This window comes from Pelodiscus sinensis, chromosome 6 (assembly GCF_049634645.1).
Source record: "Pelodiscus sinensis isolate JC-2024 chromosome 6, ASM4963464v1, whole genome shotgun sequence".
NCBI classification, from domain to species: domain Eukaryota; kingdom Metazoa; phylum Chordata; order Testudines; family Trionychidae; genus Pelodiscus; species Pelodiscus sinensis.
Window position 1 is genome coordinate 83,809,090 of NC_134716.1, and position 10,679 is coordinate 83,819,768.

General features: G+C 47.1%; 1 long non-coding RNA gene across 1 annotated transcript; it reads right to left on the bottom strand.

Moving 5' to 3' along the window:
* Positions 1-260: 260 nt before the first annotated feature.
* LOC142829759 (uncharacterized) lies at positions 261-6,601 on the bottom strand. The gene is made up of 3 exons (XR_012904504.1): positions 6,389-6,601; positions 3,539-3,650; positions 261-541 (listed from the first exon to the last, which is right to left on the bottom strand). It is a non-coding gene; the product is annotated as an uncharacterized LOC142829759 (long non-coding RNA).
* Between the last annotated feature and the right edge of the window lie 4,078 nt (positions 6,602-10,679).

Genomic DNA, 10,679 nt, shown 5'->3' on the forward strand with positions numbered 1-10,679 from the left:
GCCCCTCCTCCCCATCCCCCCGGGAACGCCGAGGCCCCCTCCCCCACGGTGCTGGGAGGCAGTTGGCCTGGCGAGACCCCCACCCCTGAGTGCTGAGCTTTCCCTCTCCCTTCTTCCCTTTGCTTCCCCCTTCCAGCTCCCTCCTCCCAGTTTTCCCCCTCCCCTCTCCCACCTCCTTTCCCCCGTCTCCCCAGAGGTTCCTCCCCCCCGCCTCCAGTTGTGTTAAATAAAGACAGTTTTTATTTTTGAAAATACACGTATTTTATTTGACATCAGGAAGGGGGGGCTAGGGAAGGGTAAGTGGAAGGCTGAGGGGGAGGAATGGGGCACAAGCCCCCAGTGGGGCAGACCAGGGAGACTGTTAGCGCTCCTCAGGGTGGAAGCTCTCCCGCAGGGCCCCCTGGATCCTGACAGTCCCTCGATGGTTCTCCCGGATGGCAGCCTGCAGACAGTGCAGCCAGGCTGCTGGCAACGTGTCCACGAGACACAGCAGCGTCCCCGGGGGCAGGTCTGGTTCCATGTTGCAGAGTGCCGTAATGTCCTGAGTGAGGGCAAGCAGAGCACTCTGAGACACAAATGCTTTGCTGTCCCTCAGCGAGGTAGACCAGCAAGCAGAGAAACCTGAGAACTGTCTTTCTGGAATGGGGGGTCGGGTCCCTTTAAGCACAGACCTCGGATAGCCTGAGGCAGCAGCCCCACACACTAAGTCTGACCCTGATGCCCTGCTGGCACTGGTTCTGGCCAGCCTTACCTTCAATTCAGGCTCCACTTAATGTGGATGCGCTATTTCAAATTAGAAAAATGCTATTTCGAATTAGTTTTTGTGTCCAGATGCGTTATTTCGAATTATCTTATTTCGAATTAACTAATTCAAAATAAGTTAATTCAAAATAGTGCCGTAGTGTAGACATACCCTTATATATTTGAGTTTGTCTGTCTGTCTTTCTCTGTATTTGTTCAAGAATTCCTCCTACAGACTAAGAGCTAGGACCACCAAATTTGGTATGCAGCTTCCTCTTATCACACCTTAAAGCAAGGTAAGGGTTTGGTTGTGCCCAAAAAATGGGATGTGCCCAGAATGGTGTTGTCTCTTAAAGCCATACAGAAAGAAGAGACAGTCACTAGGCAGATGAAAGAGGCTGGCTGGGGCATGGCCTCTCTATCTGGGTCTGAGCCCTGAGCCTCCCACCCCTTCATGTGTCCTTTAGGGACAATTGGGAGGGGAACGATTCATACAGGGACATTTCTGATGAAGCAGAATAGCGAGTGAGGAGAAAGTGCACAGTTTGCTGCATTCCTCATTTGCAGGGGGCGGATGAACCGGGATCTGCCCCAGTTGGAGGACATGCACCCTCTCCCCTGGCTGTGACCACTGGAGCTGCACTAACCAGGGAAAGGCACTTCTCACTTGGCCCTAAGCTGCCGAGGTGAAAGAGGGCTGTGGTAGTCCTCTTTCCCCGGGGCAGGCTGCACACTGAACACCCCAGTCCCACTCCAGAACAATGATTCAAATGAAGCATATACATTTTCATTTTATTTTCCAAAAAACAAAATTTGAATGAAGGACCTGAGCAAGCCTCAGCTATAATGGACATAAAAAATAAACTAAATGCCAAGAACAGGCCAAGTTAGTGTGGTGGCTGGGTTTCAGCAAGAATATAAACTGTGAGCATTTGCAGAACTAACAGACCAACATATCACAAGGAACCTTTAAACAACAACAATTCACTTCTGTTAGAGGAAGAGAGTAGCTGCAGATTTATGAAAATTCAGAGAACATCAGATATAGACTGTGCTCGGTCCTGCCATGGGGATAGGGGACTGGACTTGATGACTTCTCGAGGCCCCTTCCAGTTCTACTATTCTATGTTTCTATTACCTGGTCATTGTGGACTATTTTTCCAGGTTTATAGAAAATGTACTTGGAAGACCTAACATGTCACAGGGATACCATGAAAGTGAAGTGCACTTACTTCAGTATTCCAGAACAACTAGTGAGCGACAATGGACCACAATTCACTAGCCCACATTACCCACAAGTGTGTAGAGAGCCTGAGAGAAATATAAAGGTTTACAAAGGCTGGTGTATATCCACTTTCCATTGACGAAGTGGTGAACCAATTAATACACTTGTTTTACCCAAGAAAAAAGTCTCAAGACATGTAAAATGGCATATCCCTGAGGGTACGTCTAGATCTCAGGGGTTCTAAGAGTAGCTCTTGAGCCCTCTCTGAACTGCGCACCTGCGCAGTACATTTACATTAGATTTCCTCATGTAATGTAGGCGGGGCTTCAAGGAAGGGGCGGGGCAGTAGATCTTCGCCTGTTCTGAGACTTAAAAAGTGATCTTGGGTGTAAAAAGGTTGGAGACCACTGGTCTAGACTACATGCCTCTGTCGCCAGAGGCATGTAGATTAGGCTACCAGACATAGGAAAATGAAGTGGCGATTTAAATAATCGCCGCTTCATTTAAATTTACATGGCTGCCGCGCTGAGCCGATCAGCTGTTTGTCGGCTCAGCGCGGTAGTCTGGATGCGCGGGTGTCGACATCAAAGGCATTTGTCGACCACCCAGGTAAACCTCATCCCAGGAGGCATACCTTCCTCCTTCCCTTATTTATTCTTGGATCTGGACTTCTAACACTCCTGTCATCTGAAGAAGTGGTTGTGCACACGAGAGGTCATGATACCATTTACAGGTTTTGTTAGTCTTTAAGGTGATACTAGAGTATTTGTTATTTTTTAAGTTTTTACAATTTCTTATGATATGCCTCAAGGATATTTCATTATTCTTCCTAAAAATTATTTCAGTGCAGGAATAACTACAATAACTGACCTTAAAGGCAAAGCTGATAATTAAACTAACATTTTTTAGGGATTATTATGTTAATCATTTGATTTGTATAACACAGCAATAGAATTTCAATGTGCATATCACTTCTGGCTGAGCTAGAACATACATTTTCGATTTCTATAAAGACATCTGATGGAAAGAATTCCATACAGAAAATCAACCACATTCCTAGTTAAAAACTGTTCAATGGGCACATTGTTTCTACTCTGAGATTGTCTAACCTCATCTTCCAGCCATTGCCTCTTATTATGCCTTTGTCTTCTAGATTAAAGAGCCCTCTATTATTAAAAATACTTCTAGACCAGGATTAGGTCACCACTGCACCTTGTCTTGGATTAACCAATAAATTGACCTACTGTAGTTTCTCATTGTGTAGGCTTGTCTGTGAGGAGTAGTGGTGGCTTGCCACAAGCACCCTGCTATCATAAACTAAAAGTACCATAGTGCGCTGTAATTGAGTCCACGTGCCACCCACTACAAGCCCTTAGGTAAGCTTTCCAGATCACAATTATTCTTGTAGCTTCTTAACTAGACCCACTAAATCAAACTCCGGAAGATCGATTGCAGCTGCACTGATCTTCCCCAGAGTGTTGATATGGCCTTAATGGTGTAAAGGGGCCTTAAGAGCAGATCACAGTGAGGCTTTTGTAATCTGAACACCACCTTATCAAGACCATGTCTCACCAGGTTGCAAAGAGATCCTCTTCAGTAATGAGTAGCCAGCCTATCAGCAGAGGTGAGCAAGGGACTGTGTCTCTCACCACCCGCAACATACTGAGCTTTTCTTTCCTGGCTCCTGTGGAAAAAAGTGTCATTTTAAAATGTGTTCTCTTTCAGTCCCAGCACCAATGTCTTTGTTCAGCCAGGTCAGCTTTTTTCTCTTGTGAAAACAAATGACAAAGTAAATTCAGGGAGCAGAACGAACTCCCGGGGCAGGGCAGTCAGCTTCAAAGAGCAAAACTATCTCAAAATTGTCAGAACAATCACAGCACAGCTCTCTGGGCACCAAGGAAAAGTGTAACTCAAAGGAGCAGGAGATTTCTGTCCCAATGAAATGTGGAAAGAACCCCTTGCCACAATGACAGCCCATTCTGTTTGAGAACACGCCATCCTTATTGCAGTAAGAAAGGGAAAATTGGAATTAAAAGTTTGAGCAGCATGTATCAAAGATTAAGGGAGGCTCAGGCCATGGCTCCTCCCTCACTCCCCTCTCCCCAGAAGCCTACTGAGCTCAACCCTGGAGCCAGGAGCTTAGAGTTTGGACCAGCCTATGTGACTGAGGTGGGCCAAACAGAGCTCCTCCACATGCAAAGGGGATGAAGAAGCTCAGAGTTCCTCTGACCAAGGGGCAGGGGGAGGAGAGGCACTTAGGCCTCAGGCAGAAGAGGTAGGGTTGGAGGGCTAGCATCCCTGAAAGGGGAGCTCACCTGCTGCCTCTGGCTAAAAGAACCTCCTAGCTGCAAGAGAAATTTTACTGTTAGAAAATGGCTACTTTAGGACTGCAGCTGCGAGGTGCTTAGGGTTGCCAGGTGTCTGGTTTTGAACCAGACAGTCCGGTATTTGAGCTTTCTGTCCAGGAAACAAATTGAGAAAATACCAGATATATAAATGTCCAGTATTTTCGAATTAAGTACATTTTATTATTATCATGAGTATCAGTACATAGTTGCGTACTGCTGGACTGGTAGACATGCTCACACAGTGTGAGTGTGTGTACCAGCCACTCAGTATGCAACTACACAGTAGAGAGGAGGGGAGGTAGGGGCGGGGCCAGGGCAGGATGGAATCCCTGGGGCCGGACTCGCCCGTGTGCCCTGCCAGGACCGTGCGTGGGACAGGCAGCACCCCGGGATCTGCATGCTCCTGGGCCAGCCCCACTTCCCACCAGCTGGTTCCCCCCCCCCGCCCACCCCCGCTCCCTCCAACCCCCTCCCGGCCAGCCCTGCTTCCCACCAGCCGGTTCCCTGATCTCCCCCAGCCAGCCTGCTCCCCCCAACCTCCTCTCAGCCAGCCCTGCTGTCCGCCGTCCGGTTCTCCTTCCCCCCCCCCCCCCCCCCCGGATCTCCTCTGACCAGCCCTGCTCCTCCCAAGCTCCTCCTGGCCAGTGCCCCCCCACATCTGAGATCAAGTGTGTCCAGTATTTTTTTGAAATCATCTGGTAACACTACTAGGAAGTCACCAAGGAAAGTGCCCTCTGGGGAAGGGACTGCATCTGCATATCACCATATGTCAAGGAGTCCATAATAAAATAAGGAAGCTTTCAAGTACATGTGGATTTAGAGATACCGTATTTGTTGGTTAGCCACCTAAAGACATGGGTGGAATCCCAGCTCCTATGAAATGTATAAAAGACTTCAGCAAGGCCAGTATTTCACCTTTGGTATCTGAAATAGGGTGTGTAAGCTTCAGCTTCCAGAACACAGGTCCCTAACATTGAGCTAAAGGAGCAACTTTGTTAGGTAAACCAGGTGCAAGAATGAATACACTTAGCACATCAGCAGATCAGACAAATTCCATCCAGCAGAGAGAGGGTTGGAGAGTATTGTGGTACGTATGCAAAAGCAGCCCACTTTTGCCGCAATGGTTTTGTATCAGCTAGGAAGTGGGTGGTTTTATATTTTATTCTTATCCTCTGATGGGTACAATATATTATCTGAAGCAGCAGAGGCAGCTCTGACAAGAATTAAAACTTATGTTTTCTTTTCATTTTCATTATTTTTAAACAAAATTAATAGCAGCATGGAAATAACAAGGGAAATAAAGCTCATTTCCTTGTGTTTAAGAGCATGAAGGGAAAAGTGAAGCCACAGCCAGATGTCCATCTTTCTCAATACATTTTTATTGCGATTTTTCATAAAGCAGAAATGAATAAATTTCCGGGCCATATCCTCAGTTAGTGTAAAATCATTGAGGTAAACACAGTTGTGCTGACTTACACCAACTGAGAAGATAGGCCTCCTGCTTCTCAAAGCATGATTAAATATATGAATATAATGGTGTTCAGCATCACCATTTTATGTTAAAGGACCCACTGCAAAGGGGGCTAGTCATCCTGAAATCGATAAAGAACCAAATGAAAGGTTCTAATGAAAAGAGGCAGGAGGAATGGTAATAGGGTTGCCAGATGGTTTAACAAAAAATACTGAACATTCTCCACCCCCTGCAAAAACAAAACAAAACAAAACACAGAGAAAAAATTCTGTCGAGGAAAAAAAAAAGGTGGGAGAGACCAAAATTGTTAAGCAAAAGTTGCACCACTTCCTCCAGTTTGGGGCCACACAATAACCCCCAATGCACCCACCTCTCCCCCAGAGCCAGGCCCCCGTAGTGCCCCCCATTCCAATGCATTCACCCCTGCCTCAGACCCAAGCCCCCTAACACCTTCCCATCCCAATGCACTCACCCCTCCCCCTGAGCCAGGCATCCCCAGCACCGAGAGCATCCTACCACAATCAAATCTCGCCTCCCCACCCCACCCCTTGCCCACAGAGCCAGGCACTGGAGGAATGGGATGGACAGGTAAGTTAATCTTACTTTTAAAGTGGCTGCCTGGCTGCCTCAGCTCGCGTTGTGTAGAGGGAGGCATCACGCGGCCCGCTCCCGGGTCTCTGCTGGTCACATGGGCCAGAGCAGCGTGCACTCCACTTCCACCCCAGCCCAGTGCCCCCCTAGCGTGGCACCTGGAAAGTGCTCCATCCTGCCCCCCCTTTGCTACGACTCTGCCATGCTCCTCACTCTCTCACCCCCGCCAGATGCGGCAGGGACAATTTTTCTCTGCCGGGCTTCCATCCCAGGGAAACAGGAAATACTGGACATTTCACATGTCTGGTATTTCCTGTTTTTTTTACAGGACGGAGCCCACAAATACCGGACTGTCCGGGTGAATACCAGACACCTGGCAACTCTAAATGGTAATAAATAAGTTGACAACTATAAAATTTTAAACAACTATCTGAAGTGTTATTTAAAATGAGTAGAAATGGACCACGATGTGTTTTAGAAGCTAGGAAGTTCCACCCTGTTGCGCCCATAACAATAAAGATACAATTGGGTAAAGCTGTCCAATCTTTTATTGGATCAACTTTTGCTGGTGAGAGACAAAAGCTTTTTCATGCTTGACAAACTTGCCTCGCTATCATCAGAAGCAGGTCCAATAAAAGATACTAGGGGGCTGCATCCCCTGCTCACTATGTTAAGCAACCCCCCGCTCTGGGGGTAGGCAGCCTCAGCTCTCCCACTGGGGTGGCGTAGCAGCCCTGGCCACCGGGACCCTCCAAGGCTAGACCAGCCCCGGCTCTCTCCTCCCCCCCGGCCACCAGGGTGAGGGAGTTGGGCCAGGCATAGGCCATGGTTGGCCCAGCTCTCTCCCTCTAGCTGCTTGGGGTTAGGGCCAGGCCAAGGCTGCAGCAGGCCCAGCTCTCTCCTGCTGGCCACCACTCGTAGGGTTGCCAGATTGTTTCAACAAAAATATCGGACACACAGGGCTGGCCTTACCATGAGGCGAACTGAGGCGGATGCCTCAGATGCCAGACTGTGGGGGGGCGCCTCTAGGACCCAGAGAATTGAGACCTTTCAAAGTTTTGGCCCAAGTGAGGTGGCATGGGGGTGTCATTTGAGCTCCCCACCTCAGGTGCCAAAATGTTGTGGGCCGGCCCTGCGGACACACTTAACATTACATCACAGTCTACATTTACATCTTATTTAGAAAATACCGGACATTTCTATTTTCTCAATTTGTTTCCCGAACAGAAAGCTCAAATATTGGACTGTCCAGTTCAAAACTGGACACCTGGCAATCCTGGTCACCAGGAGGTTGGGTCAGGCAGATGCCAGCTCTCTTCCACCGGCCGTGAGGCAGGGCACACAGCTCCTAACCTGCTGGCAGTGGGGAGAAGAGAAGCCATGTGGCTCCAGCCTGCCTGAGTGCCAGGGAGGGTTAGGGTTGCCAGGTGTCCGGTTTTGAACCGGACAGTCCAGTATTTGAGCTTTCTGTTCGGGAAACAAATTGAGAAAATATAAATGAGAAAATATAAATGTCCGGTGTTTTCTAAATAAGATGTAAATGTAGATTGTGATGTAATGTCAAGTGTGTCCAGTATTTTTGTTGAATCCATCTGGCAACCTTAGGGAGGGTGGGAGGAGGCAGGACGGCTGAGTGGGGAGGGAAGGGCTGTGGGGCACAAAGTGACGTGATGATGTCACTCTGTCATCCCATAGGAAGTTTTGTGTATATATTTAAAGAGATGACCTTACCTTGTGTCTCTAATGTCCTGAAACCAGCATGGCTATGGTAACACTGCAAGACACATTTGTCTTACTTGCCCAGTTAATTGTGCCCAGGGCCGTCCCTATCAATAGGCAAAGTATGCAGCTGCGTAGGGCATCATAAAATTTGGGGTAGCCAGGCCCATCCCCCAGCCTGCCCCTGCAGTGGGCTGCACCAAGCAAGACCCTAGGCACCAAAATTTCTAGGGACATCATCCCTGACTGGGCCTTGGCTCATGATGGTCTCAAGGGTGTCTCAGTTAGGTTTTGGGAACTCCAGCTTCCAACTGTACCATGTCTGGGAGCAGAATCCTGCAGTTTTCTCCTGCTAAAGCAGGGCCTTCAGTTGCAGACTCCTGAAATTCACTATGATCAATTCAGCAGGTTTAACTATTTCAGCAAGTGCAGTTTCATTAGAGGCAACAACTGGGGAGTCAGTGAACAGCCAGTAATTAACAAAATTATTACTTATTCAGAAAAAAACAGTACAGAGCCAACAAATCTTAAAACTATTCACAGTTTATACATATGCCTAGCTGCTTCCACAAGGTGTACCCCAATTTCCACATGAAAGCTTTTGTTAGTTTGTAGGTCAAAATAATTCAAGCCCTCCTCTCAGAGCCTTATCCTGATGGTCACAATCTCAGGATGGTCAGTTCTTGGATGATGTTGGCCTCTCCCCATGTTAGTGGCTGTTATGTAAACAGTTTAAAGTCCTTTGTACCAATCTAGTATGCATGCAAAGGACTCATTAACTGCAGTGCTTCAGTACTGGAGATTTGCACTGATTACCTCCTGACCGCCCCTATTGTCTTTAGTTTCTGCAGGAAGCATCCCTTATCTGATTGAATTTCTGAACAAATGAATCACTAGCCAGCTCATACATATATTAACCTTTATAAATAACAATTGTTGAATATTCCATAGCATCTGTCACAATAATCACTGAAACAAGTACAAGGAACAAGTTCAAATACTCCTCAGAAAGGGGCTTGAATATAGCCAACACCTACACTGCTAAAGGCTTTCTAATCCCACAGTGCCAATGAGGCTTTCTAATCACCTCATTGCCAACCTAAAGGATGCAGGCAGGCAGAGTGGGTGAAATCGTTGCTGTGAAATAGGGCATTAAGCCCTCCTGGCCTAGTGTGGGGTATAAGGATGTTAAGGACTAGTTGACTAGTCAATTTCCCCCCTTGCTGCCTCTATCAGATTGAGCCCAGGATCAGCTGTGCGGTGCTGCTGCTTTGAAATGCTGCCTTGGCGTTTCAAAGCAGCAGCACCGTATAGAGCCTGCGGTCAGCGGAGGACTCCGCAGCTGACCCCGGGTTCTGGGGAAATGCTGTGCAGAGTCCGCAATCAGCTGGGGAGTTCCCCACTGACCCCAGGCTCCATGAGAGCACTGCCGCTTTGAAACGCCAAGATGGCATTTCAAAGCAGCAGCGCAGCGCAGCTGATCCCGGGCTGGCACATCCACGTGCAGCCCGGAGTCAGCGGGACTTCCTACTGGCCCTGAGCTGCAGGCAGAATTCCACATTCCTCCTTTGAAATGTACAAGAGCCCCAGCGGTAAAGTAATCGATATTTAACATCCTTAGTATACACACCTCATCACAGACTGGAATATCCTTTGACCCACTATTACATTGGACCTGAAATGTTAGGAGCAAGAGTCAATTTGTGCACTGACAAAAGGTCTTTTCAGTAATGTTGTTGAGCTCCTCATTGCAGTATCACACATACTGCTATTTATATAGCTCTCTCTTATGAACCAAAAAGACATTTTTCCCAGCTCCTTACATGCTCTCCTGACATTACATGCAGAGAAGAAGGGTCTCTTATAGGCTATATTTTGTTGTTCAAACTACCAAAAAGCCCATTCCTTAAAAGATGAGCACCACTCACATAAATGGACACAATTTCCATTGTGTTTTGCTCCAAAAGCCTATGTAAAATTGTTTAGAGTAACCTGACAACAGTTTTAAAAGTCTTGACATACAGAAATTCTTTTCTGACATTCCCTGCACAGTATCAAATATGACTTTGCTATGTTTAAATTTCGTTTATGAAAGCAGCAAAATATTCAGCATTTAGCTGTAGCGTGCAGAAGAACTTGCTGCCATACTAAATATTCTTCCACATGGATTTAACTTTGGGTAATAAAATGAAATTGCTGAGGTACCATAATTTTCAGAAACAGATGGCAGGAGAAAATGGAGCCGTCAGAAAGCAATATAAGCTGTAATGGTATCTTGTGATGATTTTCCCTTAGTACTGTTCACTGGAATGTGCAGTGCTCACAAACTACTGGCCTTCAGAATGGGTTAAAGTGGCTGAGCATACAAAATGAAAGTGATGTGGAAGCCATGGAGGAAACTGTAAAAAGCTATATTTAAAGCATGTCTCAAGATAACAATGACAGGTTTATAAAGTCTGCCTCTTGCAATCAAGTGCAATCGTGAGAAATGCCTTTATTCTCTGACAACGAGGGCCGAATTCTGCTCTGCTACAGTCATACAACCTCTTTCACTTCAAAGGAATTACATGGCTAGAGATAAGAG